Source organism: Vigna unguiculata, chromosome 5 (genome assembly GCF_037176805.1).
Source record: "Vigna unguiculata cultivar grain cowpea cultivar isolate G323 ecotype 2 chromosome 5, ASM3717680v1, whole genome shotgun sequence".
Taxonomy (NCBI): Eukaryota; Viridiplantae; Streptophyta; class Magnoliopsida; order Fabales; family Fabaceae; genus Vigna; species Vigna unguiculata.
This window is the reverse complement of record NC_140796.1, coordinates 13,680,032-13,697,895: the sequence shown is the minus strand read 5'-3', so window position 1 is coordinate 13,697,895 and position 17,864 is coordinate 13,680,032. Positions and strand designations below refer to the sequence as shown.

The 17,864-nt window shown below is 30.7% G+C and overlaps 2 long non-coding RNA genes across 2 annotated transcripts; both read right to left on the bottom strand.

Moving 5' to 3' along the window:
* Positions 1-692: 692 nt before the first annotated feature.
* Positions 693-1,423, bottom strand: LOC146886097 (uncharacterized). The gene is made up of 2 exons (XR_014995124.1): positions 1,108-1,423; positions 693-906 (listed from the first exon to the last, which is right to left on the bottom strand). It is a non-coding gene; the product is annotated as an uncharacterized LOC146886097 (long non-coding RNA).
* A 2,177-nt stretch (positions 1,424-3,600) lies between these two features.
* Positions 3,601-8,041, bottom strand: LOC114184271 (uncharacterized). Its single transcript, XR_014995125.1, has 3 exons — positions 7,831-8,041; positions 7,066-7,253; positions 3,601-6,986 (listed from the first exon to the last, which is right to left on the bottom strand). It is a non-coding gene; the product is annotated as an uncharacterized LOC114184271 (long non-coding RNA).
* Positions 8,042-17,864: the final 9,823 nt, after the last annotated feature.

Here is a 17,864-nt window from a genome sequence, read left to right as displayed (position 1 = left end):
TAGCAGATGAGATAATAGATCCAACAAATAACAAATTTCGTTATAGAATATAACTAATGATTTTGATACCATGTTAATAAGTAAACTTTAAGTTTAACTCAATTTTACAAAACCGATTTGTAAAATGAGATTTCTACTCACTTATATACGATAAGTTGTCTTTATCTCTATTCAATGTGGAGCTTGTAACAATATATTTGTAAATTTATTTTTCATATGTTACTAATTATTTTATTTTTTATTTAACATAGAACTTAGACGAAGATATTTGGATTTTCTAACAGGAACAAGAAATGGAAGAATACTTAGAATTACGAAATGCAACAATAAATAATGGTTAAATATATTTTTGGTCCTTTAAATTAGTGAAAATTAAAATTAGTCCATCTTCAAAACTTTGAATCAATTTAGACTTTCATTGTTAAAAATGCGTAAATTTAGGTTTTAATCAAATTTTAAGTTTATTTGATGTTTCATATGTGTTTATTAACTGCTAGTAAACAGTATAAATAATTCAAATATTATTATAAAACATGTTTGAAACGTTAAATAAATTTAACAAAATTAGGCTACAGGGACTAAATATACGCATATATAAAATTGGAGGACTAAAATTTTTAAGATGAATTAATTCCAATTTTTACTAAAAACTAAAAAACTTAAAACATATTTAATCCCGATAATCAGCCCTATACCAAAACTATTGCAAATGTTTTTTATTCATTTATTTGAGGGCATGCACTACTCAAGAGTACAAAGTGTATCAATTTCTAAAACAACAACAAGTGAAAAATGCACAGAAACCCCCACTTTTGTATCCCAAATTATGACAGTTAAAGTTGCAATTGTCGAAAGATACGCATGGTCCAGCACAGTCTACCCATGGACTCACCGTCACAGGTTGCCCTGTAATAAACAACAAAGTTCCAAACATTTGTAAAAAACAATTCCAGATTTTCAAGAACTATGCACAATCTATGCCTACAAAAAACCACTTCAAAACTTGACATTCTTATAACATTTTTCTTATATCACTCACTCTTCAATCAAAATTTGTAAGCATATACACACATTTGAAAGACAAAAAATCAGATTTTGAATTCTTACCTGATGTGAGGACCAAAGCAGAACATAAAATTCCCAGAAAAACCAGTTGAAAGATGGAGAAGACCATTTTTGAAGGTTTCTGGTATGAATTCTTTCTTCTTCTTTGTGTTGGGATGCTTTTTATATTGAAACTCTAATTTTTGTCTATTTGTAGCAATAGCACAATGATGAAGTAAAAACTAACTGAAATAAAAATTAATGATTTAGGTAATTATATATACCCCACTTGAATAAACCTATACACTCATTAAATAAAATATTTATTATTCATTTTTATATTTCTCTTGATGTATATTTTAAGGTTTTTTTTTCGTTAATTGAGAAATATAATAAATTTTCTTAATTTTAATAGAACAGTTATGCAATATTTTATTCTTTTCTTTATGATCTAATCAAGTTAAAAGACATAAATTAAATTTAAGAATGAGATTTTTTTTATTTATTTATAAAATTATTTATATTAAAATATATTTTAATTTTGAAAGATCTTAAACAAATTTAAAAATAAGTCTTTTTATTAAATTTAATTAATATATATTGATACTGAAATAATTTAAATATAATTTCATAATTAATTTAATAAAATTATATTCTGAAATAATTTGAAGTTCTTTTTTTCTTAAAATACCTAAAACAAACACCTTTATTGCTTGGAGTTACGTCGACCCTTATCTAATATACATTATTTCAAAATTGAAAGAGACATAAAAGTATAATAGAAAAAAAATGACAAACGTATTCTTGAAATTCTAAAAGAAAAGATAAACTAATAATTTTTAAAGACAAAAACGTAAGAAACAGATAATTATTACTATTATTATTAAACACTATAACATTTATTACATATTTAACATTTCATAAAAAATACTTATTACAAAAATTATTGCTTTTTCTGTTGCCAGCTACAAAAGTTAATACTTTAATAAATATAAAATTTCATGCTTCAAATGTATACTAAAGTATTGACATGAACTATAGATTTTTTATGTACTGATTTTTATTATAATATTATTATTTGAGATATCATTATATATATATATATATATATATATATATATATATATATATATATATATAATTTTATTCAATACAAATAACTAAATATAAAATGAATACATCCTATATAGCTAATGGAATCTTTTATAAGAAATTAATTAATCTAGTTAGTAAAACTAAATTCGTTATAAACTTACGTAATTTTTAAAAATTATTCCTAAAGTATATGAAACAAACTATTTTTTTTTTTGAAATAGTTTTACTAATCTTATTTATTTAAGACTTAAATATGATTTAATTTCCTACAATGTCTTTGTTTTAGTCCTCACCGTATAATTAAAATAGTAAACAATTTCTTTTTTAGAATTAAAGTAACTAACTAACAATATATATATATATATATATATATATATATATATATATATATATATATATATATATAAACGCTTAATACAATTAAAGTATGTATTAGATATAAAAAAGATGTTACACTTTTATAGTTTATATTTAATATATATATATATAATAAAAATTAATTTTTTTATAAATAGATAGCATTTTTATATGTAGTTTTTAATTGATAAAAAAAACACGATTTCAAAATCAAAAGGAATAAAATAATTTATATTAATAAGAATAAAAGTGATTAAAATAACGGTTATAAACAATTATAAAAATGAATTCTAACCCTGTTATAGAATTAGAATTTATTTATAATACTATTTATATATTTGAAGTCATTAGTTAATTTTGACTATGATCATATAGTTTAATTTTTAATATATTAACCATTTATTATGTCTTCAAAAACAATATTGCACTTACCTTTTTAAAATAAAAAATATTTAAATATGTGTTTGGTTTATGAATATTAAATTTTGTTATCTCTAATATTTCTTTTTTAATGTTTTCATCACTGTTAAATTTTTTTATTTTATTTTATTTTAAAATCGTAACAACCCACTCTTAACATATCAAAAGTATAAAAAAGTCCTTCCATTCAGTATTTTAAAATAACAAATTTGTTTTTCAAAATATAAAAGAAAAAATTTAAGATATAAGCTCATGCATTCTCTCTGTTCATGTGAGTAACACGTAAGAGGACTCAATGACTCCATTCTTATTCTTTATAGTAGTTGAGGGGTTAACAAGAATGGTAAGAAAAACATCAAAGAAAGAATTATATCAAGGTGTTATGACAATTGAGGTTGGCCTATTGCACTTTACATATGACACTTTATTTATTTGTGAAGAAAACACAAGTAACATAATAGTTATAAAATCGATTTTAAGAATATTTGAGTTGGCGTATGGACTTAGGACTAATTTCTTTAAAAGTAAGATTGGAGGAATGGGGATTAAGATAGAAGTCGTGGATCATTCTTTAGGATGCTAAACTGTAAACACATGAAAATCTCGTTCAAGTACCTAGGTATACCAATTAGGGGAAAGGAAAATCTTTATCCTTTGCTGGGCGAGTTTGCGTAATAAAGTTAGTTATTTCAGCATTTCCTCTTTATTATTTATCATTCTTCAAAGCTCATAAAAATGTGTGTAAAGAGCTCATAAAAGCACAAAGAAACATCCTGGATCAAATGGGAAAATTTATGTAAATCTAAGGAACAAGGGGGGCTAGGTATTAGAGATATTGCAAATTTTAACAAAGTCCTTCTAGCAAAATGGAAATGGAGATTAGAGGTGGAAAATGAAAGGAAATGGAAGGAGGTTCTAGAATAAAAGTATGGATCTTGGAGGAACTTAAATGACTTTAAGATAACAAAACAACAAATCCTTATGGTGGAAAGATCTAAGGTATGTTTGTGGAAGCAGGAAACACGATGATTGGTTTGAACGCACAGTTATGTGGAGAGTAGGAGAAGGAAATAAAATTAGGTTCTGGAAGGACAAATGGGTAGGAGGAACTTCATTGTGTTCTAGATTTCCTGGATTATATGCAATTTCAAACTGTAAAGATAGCACTGTAGGGGAACTCGGGGGATGGACACATAATGAATGGGTATGGAATTTAACTTGGAGAAGAACTAGATTAGAGTGGGAAAAAAATACAAGAACATGACTTAATGCAAATCATAAATGACCAAAAGATCAAAAGAAACTGTGATGATTCCTGGATATGGTTGGAGGAAAAAGAAGGATCGTATATAGTAAGGTCTGCATACAATTGTCTGCAAGATATTATAGGTGGAAAGACGTGTTTTTAAACCTCTTTGGTCCTTAAACGTGCTTCCAAAGGCACAAATATTAGGATTGAGGGTAATGGTGGATAAGTTGGCAATTAAGACAAAGTTAGTAATCAAAGGCATACATTTAGGAAATGCCTTATGCGAGCTATGTGCAGAAAGTGAGGAGAGTATCATACATCTCTTCTTTGACCGTAAAATAAGCAAAACAGTGTGGGGGATGTGTGATCAGTGGGTTGGTGTGAATACAATGCATCATAACAAACCATGTGCTAATTTCCAACACTTTCATCTTATGCAACTAAATGAAAAATAAAATAGAAGTTGAAAAGGAATGAGGTTGGCCATTATTTGGGAAATCTGAAAGTAGACATGTCAAAGTGAGCCAACTCGACTTATACGAGTTGGCTCACCATGAGCCGGGTTGAAAATGAGTGAACCCAACCCGGCTCACTTTATAGTGAGTCAGAAATTTTGCAACCTAACTCAACTCACCACGGGTTGGTGGGTTAAGTGGATTGGCTTACCAACCCACATAAAAAAATTATTTATGTATTTATTTTTAAGTATTCATATATTTAAATAATTTTTTAAGCAATTCATGAGATGACAATCATAATAAAATCAAGAACAAATGTCTTCATCATGCTCACTGCCAATATATGATGAATTATTTCTAATAAAGTGTCCATATAGTCCAAGAAAACATGGTTAATATTACACATTTTCTGTCATGCTATTCAATAAAATATAAATAAAAAATTACACATTGTTGTCATGCTAATCTAGAAAAATTTGTCTATAAGACAATTGATTGAGTAATTTACTATAAGGATTATAGTTAAAGATGAAAGTACTAATGTATATAACTTGACAATGAAATTAATTAAACATTCAAATTATTCAAATATTATTGACCACTATTTTAGCATTTAAAAATATGAAATTGTGAACTTATATGATTAGAGATAGTAAATAATTATTAAAAAAATTTGTAAAAAAATTTTGGTGGGTTAAGTGAGTCAACCCACCCTCAACCCGACTCAAACCCGTTTAACCAGTGAGTTAAATGAGTCAGGTTGAGTTCAACCCACTTTTAAAAAAACTTAATTTTTTTCAACCTAACCCAACTCGAACCTGTGGAGATTCGGGTTGGCTCACGGGTTGAAACCCATTTTAATATCTCTATTTGGAAGCATAAAAACAGGGTTATTTTTAAGCAAAGGAAAGTAGACCCAAAAAAAATCTTTTGTATGGCACAAGTGAGTGCATGGACTTCGATGAAACATAAATTACCAAATGTAATATTTTCATATAATGATTGGTACCAATGCCAACTCAATGCTTAAAATCATTGTGATTCTATCGAGAACTTACTATTCAAGAACAAACACACACTCAATTGGAAAGCAGTTTGAAAGTGGTTTGAAAGTAGGGAAGTGAAGACTTAATTTGTAGGAAAGGAGTGTATGGGAAGGGCTGGGAAAGATATGTTTTGTTTTGCAGGGGATGAGATTGTAGTGAAGCACAAATGTTCTTTCTATCTGGAATAGACGACAGGACAATACAACTCCTCTAATGCAGGAATGGACTAGGCGACAAAGAGCATATGCAGGCATGAGGGAAAATATTGCAACAGGTTAACCAAGGGTAGACAGCAACTAGGAAAATGTCATTATGCTCATTACGTCAGCATAACATCATGTTGGAAGTGAGAGCATAATTCCATGTGACTCTATAACCTCTACATTAATCTAAAGTGACAAAGTCTGAAAAATTACTCTATTACTAATATAAGACTAACATATTAGTCTCTTTCTTAACACTTTGTTAGCATAGATATCTTTAAAATGTGTAAACCTTGTGTAAATGTACCTTGTAACTCTTTTTGTAGAAGGATTAGACCCACAGTACTCTATTTTATTTATTTAATTATTTTTTGCTGATAAAAAAAAACACAATCATAATAAATATAAAGTTAAAAGTACGTGCCAGAAACATAAAACAAGAGTAAAGTATAGTTATTCAATTTATAATAACCCTTCCATGGCTACTATAATAGATCATACATTATATTGAAAGATCCAAAATCAAGTTTGAAAGTTTTAGCTGTTCTTGTTTCATTCTAACTTTTTGAGCTCTAAAGAAGTGAAAAACAGTGGGAATCCATGTGATACGTAATTTTTCAAGAATGTATATATATTTTAATTTATCTTATCATATAATTAAATTGTAATACCTAATTAGTCAGTAATAAGTGTAAATTCCCTTCATTAATGTAGAGACCATTATACATAAACTGATTGATATTTCCATAAAACACATACCAGCCTAAATTTTATAGATGGTCTGCTCCAAACTAGGCTGGACCAATTGATTGGTCCAAAGAAAAGTAAAGAGAAGTAGATAGTGGAAAAGAATGAAAAGAAAAGAAGAAAATTCAACATTGCAACATGGGACAGAGAAGACTCCTTGATAACATCTTGGCTATGGAATTAGTGACACTTGTATTGTTATCAACATTGCAAACAAAACATAAGATTGGATGTGATAATTAACTAAAGTGTATATGGATAATGCTATAATCATAAAGTGATGAAAACTAAATGCTCTGATAATATAAAAAGTCTAAAAGAAATTATTGAGCAAGGTTTCTACACTCATTCTTCTTTAGTTTAAAGTCTGAAAAGAAAAACACAGAAAAAAACAAATAAATAAAAAAATTTAATTTTTTTAAAATAAATAAATAGAGTTATCTTACCTGACTCTAATTTTTCATATTCTTCTATTACATCCCACCGCTGAGATTGGATTAACTTAATCCTTTCGGGCAGAACCTGGCCAGCTCATTCAATAAAAAGAAATTGTATTCCATTTTGTTGCTTGCTTCTTGTATACTATCCCGGAACCGTTGGAGCTGGATTTCAAAGGTATCTTCATCCATAGTACCTAGGGTCCAAACAGATATAGTTATCATGTTCAATAATGAATTCAAAACATTCACCAATCATGAATTCAAACCCATAAAATTCACATTCAATAATCCCAACCAAAGCTAATCATAAAAAAACGAGCGTATAAATTGTACCATCTCTTCAATTCAAGCAACTCAAACATCAATCCCAGATTAATTAACAGCTTTAACATCATAAAGATCACAAACGTGGTCACAGAATCCAGCAACAGACATATATCCCAAACATACGAAAGCCATCAACAAAATTCTTCAGCATTTAACAGAACTTCGATTTCATATATCCATATGCAGATGACCATCAAGGCAAAATTCAAACATAAACCTCATCATTCTTACATTCCGGAGCCTATTTCAGTGCAAATAAACTCCAAACAGAATTAAATTAAATCCAGGAACCTCAATCATCAATCTCAAGCTAGTCAGTAGCCTCATCAAAAAATTGGTATCAACGACTCATGATAATATTCTATTAATCCCAATCACCATTTCAGCTACAGGTCCATAAATGCACAAAACAGAAACAGAGAAGAAGAGAAACGGGAGATTAACCTCAACGGTGGCAGTGACTGAGAATAGGAAGGCACAAAGCAGCGGTGGCTGCAAGCTCAAGCGGTGGTGGGGGCCGCGCTCTGATTCACGGACGATGAAGGAGACCATTCCTATTCTATATCCAGATTGTGTCATCCAATTAATGTTAAATTAGAAAAAAAAAAGGCCATTAATCATGTTTTAAAAGAAGATCTAAGGCATGGAGTTGGACATATGAACTAAAAGAAGGAACTCTTATTTTAAAAGAAAATCCAACGCACCCGAAGTCAAAATAACTATTATTATTATTATTATTATTTGTAGTTTAATATATTTGTAGTTTAAATACTATTTTGGTTCATTTTCTGATCAAGTTTGTTCAATTTTGTCCCTCATTTGTTAAATTATGTAAAATTTCGTTCTTTTTGTGACCTCGCTTAAATTGATAATGAAGAGTATACACGTTAGCATTGTTGACATGACTTGATATTGTTCACTTTATGAGTGGTTGTAGTCTGTTCAAATAAGTCCATATCTTAGTTAAATTTGTTCAATTTAGTCCCTATTTTAGTTAAATTTGTTCAATTTAGTCTCACATTCCATTTTATGACTCTTCACCATTGTTACTACCACCACTACCATAGCCACCTCCAACACCACCACCATCACCATTGTCGCTACCACCACCATTGCTGACATGACGCCGCTTATATGTATTCTTTAGGTATGGAATAAAGTTGTTAATTTGACTCAACCAACAAAGCTAGGCTTTGACCCATGTGGATTGGAGTCAAAAAAACCCACGGTGCCAAAAAGTCCCCAATAAAAAAAGCTCACAGGGCTAAAAAGCGGCCAAAAGCCTTGTGGGTCAGGATCAGTCCATGTACTTTCTTTTTAAACATGAAAAATATATTATTACTTTTTAAATATACTATTAAAATTTCGATTTAGGTCAGTCTTGTGGGTCCAACCCTACTCGCTTGTGGGTCCGAGCCGAACTGTCTCGGTCGTCGACATCGACTAGACTGTCTCGACAATCGGCACAGGTTGACCCATCTCGATCGTTAGCCTAGGACGTACCCGTCTTGGCCATTAGCCCATACCACACTGTCTCGGTCATCGGCATGGACCGGCCCGTCTCGGTTGTCGACACAGGGTGACCTTTCTCTGCCATGGGCCCGAGTTGGCCAGACTCGACCATTGGTCCGAATTGGCTTATCTCGACCATTAGGCAAGGTCGTCACGTTTCGGTTGTCGGCCACAATTGACTTGTCTCAATCATCAACCCGACTCAACCTTTCTCGATCCTGGGCTCGAGTTGGCCCATCTTGACCATGGACCTAGGCTAGACTGTCTCAATCATGGATAGGGCTGATCCTGGCTTGTCTCGACTTGGACCTAAACTAGCCTGTCTCAACTGTCAACCTGGCCTGACCATCTCAACCATGGACTTCAGCGAACTTGTCTCGGTCATGAGCCTGGGTCGCCAGTCTTGTTTGTGGGCTTGGATCGTACTGTCTTGGCAGTGCGCAATGTCTGTGTAACATTGTGCGATTAGTTCATTTTCATGCACTATATGAAATGCGTTGTGATTATCATTTGTTGATTTTGATTTCTTCTTTCTCCTTAATATTTGGTTAAGTGGCATCAATTTTCATTATATACTAGGAGTTGCATGTATTTTTTGTATTAATCTATTATTTAAATTAACGATCAAATTTTAAGTTTTCTGATGTTATAAAATTTTAATTAAGCAGTTACAAAATTGAACTATTTTAGTTTAACGTAATATATTATATTTAAATGTTAACACAAAATATTAAAAACATTTTACGTGGTAAGAATATTGAAACTTATAATTAATAAGATGGTTAATATTTTATATAATTATTATTTATGAAGATGTTGATATTTTCTGTAAGTTTGAAAAAATTTATCAATATATTAGAACTGTTTGCTTTCGCAAAATTAGAGGACAAACATATCATAAAACTTTTATAGACTAGTACATGTTTAAAATATAAGAAATAAAGTTATAAATAAAACTATACAAAATTCATTTCTATTTATTATTTATATTAATACATGTTTTTTTCTTCATTTTTTATGTCTTATTTATACTGATACATTTTTTTTATCTCTCTAGAAAATTTTGCAAAATACATCCCAAAATTGAGGTATAGGGTAACTTTTGGGAGTTCTCTATCCTTGGACAGACAGTAAGGATGGACAAAAAATCTGGTTTGTCTTATCCAATTTAATTTTGATCTGATTTAATCTACTAAAAGTTCATTTTCTAAAATATGGATTTGAGTTTGAATCCATACTTTTTAATTTTTTTAAAGCAGGTTTTGTATTTTATCTTTATCAATTTTAAACTTAGGATAGTCTAAACTTATTATTTGGATCATACTAGAATTCACTAAAATCTGAACCACATCATTTCACAACCAAATATGTTCTTGTCATGGATTATGTCTATGCAAACTCCTGACATTATGCTCAAGGAAAAACATATGCATGTCTGCTCCTGAAATATGCCATGGATTTTGCAGTTGTATTAATTTAAGTTCACTATTTTTATATACCAATTATTATCTAAAACCTGATACAATTATTTGGATCAAGATTGAATGATTATAATAGTGTTTGGACGCAATCACAAGTCACTATAAAAAAGTTGAATAAAAAAAAGTTGAAGAGGAATACGATGAAGGTTATTGCTTCCTGCACCCCATCATTTATTCTAATTCCAATCATACCCTTACTTGTTTTATTTGAACACTATCACACTTGTGCGATTGTGGTGTGGGTATCCTGTGTTGATGAGGTGGTGTTGAGGTCTCCGGTAAAATGTTGTTGTTATGGTGGTGAAGTCTCCTATGAAGTATTGTTGAGGTGGTGGTAACGTTAGTGAAAATCATATTTAGAAAACTTAATTGTATTTATAGTCTACAAAACTTTATCCATAAAAGATGTTTTAAATGCCACGAGGAAAGTAAGTTCCAGAATCATTCTTCGAAACTTTATCCTGTGTTGTGGTATACGTTCATCTTTAAGTTCTGCAACATTAATTGTTCAGGTAAGTTTTATATAATTCCTCTCTCTCAATCTCTTTTTTTTTTTTTGTATTGTTTTAATGTAACATTTTTATTTTTGTTTTCTGATTCATCACATAATCCCTTTCTTTCCATACTTTTTATTTTGTTTTTTTTTTAAATACCTTTTTAGTTCCAATTTTTGTCAAATTTTTTCAAATAGATCCTAATTTTGGTGTTGTGTTCAAATAGGTCCCAATTTTCGTCAATTTTCTTCAATTGAGTCCTTTTTTGCTAACACCATTTAAATCATTAACAGCCATGAACAGTAACTGCCACGTGTCACTTCGTGGGTTTTTTAATTTTTTTTAAAATTTTTTAATTTCTTTTAAATGTACACATGTCAACACATGAGCGTGTCACGTGTCACTGTTCATGGCCGTTAATGATTTAAACGGTGTTAGCAAAAAAGGACTCAATTGAACAAAATTGACGAAAATTAGAACTTATTTGAATACAAAACCAAAATTAGGACTTATTTGAAAAAACTTGACGAAAATTGGGACCAAAAAGATATTTTAACCTTTTTTTTTTTACTTTTTCGTTCTACTGAACTGTTAGGAATCCAAGTGTGAGTCTAAGTCCCACATTGACCAGAATTGAGAAAGTAGAGCACCATATAAGGATCAAGGCCCATAAATCCATTGCCTTAAGGTTTTGGGTTGAGAGTGGTGTGAGTGTCTTATGTGGTTAGGCTCAGATCTCATTGGTGTTGTTCTCCCCAGTGAAACCCCCTCTGTAAAACCTGACAAGTGGTATCAGAGCCGATGGTTAATACCGGCTCAGACGAGTGCAGTACCAGTATGGTCCTAGTATCGAAAGTCTTCCTGACAGTGTGGGTCAGGTAAGCGTGTCCCGTTAAGAAAAGAACGGCGGTACAGAAAAGGGCAGAAAAAGAGTACTCGTTGTTGGGGATGCTTCCGCTGGAGGGGGAGTGTACCAATGTGGTTGAAGGGACTCACTCTTGAGGGAGAGATTGTTAGGAATCCAAGTGTGAGTCTAAGTCCCACATTGACCAGAATTGAGAAAGTAGAGCACCATATAAGAATAAAGACCCATAAACCCATTGCCTTAAGGTTTTGGGTTGAGAGTGGTGTTAGTGTCTTATGTGGTTAGGCTCAGGTCTCATTGGTGTTTGTTCTCCCCAGTGAAACCCCCTCTGTAAAACTTGACAAGTGGTATCAGAGCCGGTGGTTATATCAAAGCCGATGGTTAAAAACCGACTTAGACGAGTGCAGGTCCATGTATCGAAAGTCTTCCTGGCAAGGGTTCCAAGTAAGCGTGTCCCGTTAAGATGAACGGCAGTACGAGAAGGGGTACTCGTGGTTGGAAATGCTTCCGCTGGAGGGGGAGTGTACCAATGTGGTTGAAGGGACTCACCCTTGAGAGGGAGATTGTTAGGAATCCAAGTGTGATTCTAAGTCCCACATTGGCTAGAAATGAGAAAGTAGAGCACTATATAAGAATAAAGACCCATAAACCCATTGCCTTAAGGTTTTGGGTTGAGAGTGGTGTCAGTGTCTTATGTGGTTAGGCTCAGGTCTCATTGGTGTTTGTTCTCCCCAGTGAAATCCCCTCTGTAAAACCTGACAAGTGGTATCAGAGCCGATGGTTAATACCGGCTCAGACGAGTGCAGTACCAGTATGGTCCTAGTATCGAAAGTCTTCCTGACAGTGTGGGTCAGGTAAGCGTGTTTCGTTAAGAAAAGAACGGCGGTACAGAAAAGGGCAGAAAAGGAGTACTCGTGGTTGGGGATGCTTTCGCTAGAGGGGGGAGTGTACCAATGTGGTTGAAGGGACTCACCCTTGAGGGGGAGATTGTTAGGAATCCTAGTGTGAGTCTAAGTCCCACATTGACCAGAATTGAGAAAGTAGAGCATCATATAAGGATCAAGGCCCATAAACCCATTACCTTAAGGTTTTGGGTTGAGAGTGGTGTTAGTATCTTATATGATTAGGCTCAGATCTCATTGGTGTTGTTCTCCCCAGTGAAATCCCCTCTGTAAAACCTGACATGAACCCTACTTTTTTGTGTGATTTGGATAGGAATATGGATGAAAATACGATTGAAATGAGACTCCAAGAGTTTAGGTATACTATAATAGAAGCTAAAATAAAAATGTAAAATAATTGAGTATTTGGACCGTGATGGTAATGGATAAAAGAATGGACTGAGTGAAATCTAAGCACAACAAACTAATGGTATTTGGACCGTGATTGGTAAATTATTATTATTTTTTTATTTTTTTAAACAAAAAATTTGAAATTTTTTATTTATTGGTTTTTCTTGTGACTTTTTTTTTTCAGACTTTAACATACCATTTAACATATCGAACACTAAGCAAAGTAACTTGCCTCAAGACATGAAAACAAGTGTATCAGGCGGAAAAGATATGATGGAATTTAAAAAAGGACCGATAGTGTACTGCATTAATTAAGTTCTCTATCGTTCCTCTTTCTCAATCTTCCTCTTCTTTTTCCTTTTTCTTTTTCAATCGATTCATTGTAATGCTTCTATCTTTGTATTCCGATTCATCGCATAATCCCTTTCATTTCATACTTTTGACTGAACCCTAAGTTTTTTGTGATTTGGATAGGAATATGATGAACATACGTTTGAAATGAAGCTCCAAGAGTTCAAGTAAACTATAAGAGAAACTAAAATCAAAATGGAAAACAATTTTGAGTATTTGGAAGACATCGTGATGTGATGGTCATGGATAAAAGAATTGACTAAATGAAATCTCCATTCCCAATTCTTACTTTGGAAATATTGGATTTGTTGAGCTCCTTGAAAAGTTATCTATCATGAGTCATGTGGTTTGTGCAACCACTATCTATAATCCAATCTTTTGTAGATTCGTTGGTTATGACACATGATGTTGTAAGAAGTAGTTTCTCCTCTAATTTATCCTCCACAATCTTAACATCTTCTTCAAAATCTTGGGATTTACATACCTTTTCCATATGTCACAATTGACCACATTTGTGACATTTGACATCGGGCCTCCACCAACACCAGTTGGGTTGATGACCTTTTTTCTTGCAATGGAGACAAGATGGAAAAACCAATTGGGTTGATGACATTTTTTCTTGCAATAGGGACAAGATGAAAAAACTTGTGTGTTGTTGTATTTGCTTCTTTTGTTGTTCTTGACTACGAGAGTATTCTCTTCATTGTACCTTCAACTGCCTCATGATTTTCTTCTCTCATCAATCTTTGTTGTTCTGAATGGAAGAAAATATGTCACACGGAGCTATACTTGAAATATGAAGATATAAAATTTAAATAAGAGATATTAAGTAAGGAGGAATGTTGAGAATATTACTTAATATCTTTTTTTATTTAAATTAGTTTCTAGAAAATATTTCAGTTTTAGAGATATGTTTCAGTCAATTTTAGAAATTAGTTATTATTTTAGATTAAGAGTGAGATACTGTAAATATTTTATACTTGATATTATGTTATATTGTGCTCTCTATATAAGTTATATCAATAAAATACAAAAATATGTTCCTATGTATAATATATCACATATATCTCTCATATATCTCATATTTCCAAAAGTCCTAAAAATCTCAAAAGTTGCCTATAGTCTTGGTCTCTTTCTACAGGACTACCCTATTTCTGAGAATGACAATTGAATAAACTTAATACAAAAATTCCATAACAAAACAAAAAATATAAAGATTTATAAAGGGCAAAAGAAATATATATATATATATATATATATATATATATATAATTAATTTGTCACTTAATACATACTAGTAAATTATAGACATAAGAAATACAATTGATGACCAAAACAAAAGCAAATTTTAATTAATGAATAATGTGAATACAAAAACAAAAACAAAAACAAAAACAAAAGCATACACAAAATTTACTGATTTATAAAAATCATTGCTATATAATGACATTCGTTTGTACAAATGGTTATTTATGCTGAAAATTTTGGCTATTTATAATAGAGTTATCCTAATCACATTTTTTTCGTTCGTAAAAGTCCAATATAATATTATACTTTATATGGCCACGACATCTTTGAACTCTGTCATAATTATCTTTAGTCGAGTACATGTCAGTCCATTAGGCCAACATGTATTCAATTTTTTCTTATCGGACCAAGGTAACCATATATCAAGTAATTAAGCCCACATCTAATTAGGTATAACAGATTATTGGGCCTATAAGTAATTGGGTCCCACGAATAATGTGAATCTCTCAAGTAATTGAACCTCTTGGTTCAAGTCCATTAAGGTAAAAATTTACAAAATATAATAATATAAATAACAAGTCAAATGAGGTAAATAAAGACATTTTCATTAATCTATGCATTAATTATTTGTTGACACACTTGAGTAACCGCAGCGTTGAAGTTTCTTCTGCATACATACCCCAACCTAGAGTTAGGAGGACAAGTACCTAGGACAAAAAGGACGAATGCGAAATCAAAGTTTAGCAATGACTTTTTGCGGAATGTTCGGTTTCATAAGAACAAATATTTTTTTTAAAAGTTTTGAACCATCAATGTATTGAAATATTAAATGGAACAGAAGTCATGAGCTACATTTTAATCAGGATATGTTTCAAAAGGATGAAAATATACTTAATTCTTTATTAAAATCTTGTTCTCGCGTATACACAAAATATGCTTAGCTATAATTGACAAAGCAAGATGTTCCAACTCAAAAAATTTAATTGTTTTCAAAGCCATGTATCTGCTTCCACAGAATTACCAATCTCAACCCATAAATTAGAACGACATGCCAAAAGTATAAACAAAAATGTAAAAAAAAAGTGACAAACCACGTATTAACGTTATCATGATCATTGTTCTACTAACATAAAAACACAATGTTCTGATTGGACAATTACTAATTAAAGTTAATAATTTAATTTTGACTAGACACTAACTATTCTATTCATATAAGTTCTACTAGAATACCCAGTGATGTTTACTAAAATGCCTGGTGATACTCATAATATTTCAATATAATTTGAGCAATGGCTAAATAATGAACGTTCACTCTTGGAATACAAATAACTATTCAATGGGGCCCACATCTATTTCCTATAAAATTTATATTTAGAAAATATAATGCTTAAAATTAATATTTAATATTCGTATTGTACTGTATATACATATTGAATGGTGTTGGATATGATTAACCAGACAATTGAATAGAAGATCCATTGGTCTTTATTAGAATTAGATAAATATATAATTAGTTTAGACAAAACAAACTGGGTTATAATCAGGTCGTTTCTGATCAAAAGACTATGAACAAAATTATAAATACAAGTTAAATGCATGACTATTGATATATTTATTATGCAATTATTATAACATTAACTGTTTTGACCGATCGAACTTAAACCTTTAACATTGGAATATCTTTAACATGTACCTATTGATTAGATGACGACCTGATTACCCGAACAAAGAAGACACAACATCAGAATGAACGTATGAAAAAATTGTTTTAGAGAACGTTGGACTCTATATCTATATTGATAAAAATCCCTAGGTTTAGGTTAAAATATTTTATCTAAACCTATAAATGCTTCCGTAAATTTTCTAAAAGCCTATAATGATACCATGTTGCTCTTTCACATTAGTAACTTTTTTTTTTTCTTTTTTTACAGAAGTGGTGTAATTTTTACATGTAAATTACGATAATTTTTTCAAAGTAGAAGTCGTTTACTATGTCCCCCATCTTGGTTCCCAAACATTTTCACTTAAATACTGAAGCTATGATTAAGGAGCGTGACTTTCGTGTTATTTTTATATTAAAGAACAGAAGTCATCCTTACACTAACGACCTTCAATTCATATTTGTCCACAACATTGAAGTCGCTATGTTTTACAACGACTTTCCATTCGGAGATTTTTCTTTCTCATCATCAATCACGATTGGTTGAAGGTGAACAAGGAGTTCTCAACCCACGCTATTTAAAATTACGTAATATTAGACTTTTTGTTTAGTGATGTCACGTGTGTGAGTATCTTAAACTTTTTTGTTTTCTATTTTATTTTCTTTTTGTTTTCTGATTTTTTTTATCCTTCATCTCCTTCACCTCTTTCTTTCTCCCACACTACCTCTCCATCGCATTCTTTCTCCTCCCCTACACCATTCATCCATCTTCTAGTAATTTAAAAATAACCATTTTCAAAAAATTATTATAATATTATTTATTTTATAACTTTAATTTTAGAATTATTTTAAAATTTCCTAAATTTTAGCTCCGAATGTGATATACGAAGCCCCTTTCGGAATTAACGATTTGGAAAAACTAAATAAACTCTAAAGATTAACTTTTGAAAAATAATTTAAACAAATTCTAAAAATATTTAATTCAAGAAAGGAAATTTTAGAAGATTCATTTAATAAATGTTTGATTGTATTTTTTTAATTCCTAAAAATTATTTCCAACTTCATTTTGGTCCTCTAAATTAAAAAAAAAAATGAAAAAAGTTAGGTTCTTAAATTCTTTAAAAAAAAATACAATTTTTATTATCCCAAATTTGAAAATGTAAACATTGTGTATGTGCGCTTATTTTAGTGATTAATTAATTTCTTTTGTTCAAATAAAATAACAGTTATCATTATGAAAAAAACTCTTGTCACAAGAGTAAGATTCTTTTATGCATTTGTGCAGGTGAATTATTATTTTTTTTTTTAAATTTAAAAAATTTGAAGGACCAAAACTGAATTCATCTTAACAACACTATATTTAACTTGGAGTCGTTATAACAGGTTGTTAAGACGTGGTGTGCGTGGGTTTAGCTTCGTGCTGGACTATAAAACCTGCAAATACCAAACAACCTTCATATTAGCCCAAAAATACCCATGCTACAGCAAGTTTAAACCTTACCAAACAATATTTTTAGTCATCCAGGATACTCAAGATCCTCTTACTCCTTATATCTAAAAGGATCGTTGATCGAA